The sequence below is a fragment of the Propithecus coquereli genome, unplaced genomic scaffold (genome assembly GCF_000956105.1).
Source record: "Propithecus coquereli isolate 6110/MARCELLA unplaced genomic scaffold, Pcoq_1.0 Scaffold39, whole genome shotgun sequence".
In the NCBI taxonomy this organism is placed as follows: Eukaryota; Metazoa; Chordata; class Mammalia; order Primates; family Indriidae; genus Propithecus; species Propithecus coquereli.
Window position 1 is genome coordinate 1,522,737 of NW_012149618.1, and position 1,184 is coordinate 1,523,920.

The window sequence follows — 1,184 nt, forward strand, 5'->3', positions numbered from 1 at the left end:
GGGGTCTCGCTCTTGCTCAGGCTGGTCTCAAATTCCTGACCTCAAGTGATCCTCCCACCTTGGCCTCCCAGAGTGCTAGGATTACAGACATGAGCCACCACATCTGACCTGGACTCTTCATTTTTAACACGTGCCCCAAGAGAGTCTTATAATCAAGCTAGGTTGAGGAAACACAGGATTTCCCTACTCAACTAAAAGGTCTGGCTCAGATTTCATCTCATACCCAACTCCAATCAGTCTGGACTACATAATTACCCAAATGGGCCAAGCCCACTCATCTCCAGGCCCCTACTACTATCCCAGCCATCCTTTCATAGGTCTTCAGGCTGACTCAGCCTGGACATCTCTTTTCTCAGATCTCTCCTGGACCCCTGTACCTTCCCCTTTGTAGCTCTTACTGCCCCATCATTCCTTGTTTCCATTTCCAGGAAACTAAATTCCATGAAGGCAGAGACCATTTTTTGTTGTTGTTGGTCACTATTATACACCTAAAACTAAGACATAATAAAACTAGCACCTGAAATATTTACTGAATGAATGAATAAATAAGTGAAAATGAGCAAGTTCTGTGTTCCTTGTACAAAAAGCTCTGATCACTTTCTCTTAAAAATATACCAAGTCAAAAGGTTAAACAAACTATAGATACAATTTTGGACACTAGGAAAAATAGGCTGATAGAGGGAGATGATAAAAATAGTGGGGAAGCCACCTCCTTTTCCTGTGTACAACATGTCCGTGCTTTTAGCCTCCTTCAGGTAGGGCACAGGATTCCAAACTGTGTTCCAGGGAGCCATAGGTAGGTAGAGGTGCTCAGCAAACCAATGGGAGATGTAAGGAAGTAAGTGTATTTTGTTAAAAGCAATGTAAATGGGGAGAAAGAGGGATGAGGAGGACAGAAGAAAGAAAAAGGGAGATAAGGTTACACATCTAGTAGACATAAGTATAATAAAATTTCTGAATTGCCTGAAAACTCTTACAAGCATTTCTAATAAGAAAAAAATTTTCAAAAGAATATGGCCGGGCGCAGTGGCTCATGCCTGTAATCCTAGCACTCTGGGAGGCCAAGGTGGGTGGATTGCTCAAGGTCAGGAGTTCGAGACCAGGCCTAGGTGGGTGGATTGCTCAAGGTCAGGAGTTCGAGACCAGCCTGAGCAAGAGCAAGACCCCGTCTCTACCAAAAAATA

The 1,184-nt window shown here is 43.6% G+C and overlaps 1 protein-coding gene across 3 annotated transcripts in view; it reads right to left on the reverse strand.

Annotated features, from left to right (window-relative positions):
• Positions 1-1,184, reverse strand: part of DTNB (dystrobrevin, beta) — a 273,847-nt gene that overhangs the window by 234,893 nt on the left and 37,770 nt on the right. The gene's annotated exons all lie outside the window — the stretch shown is intronic.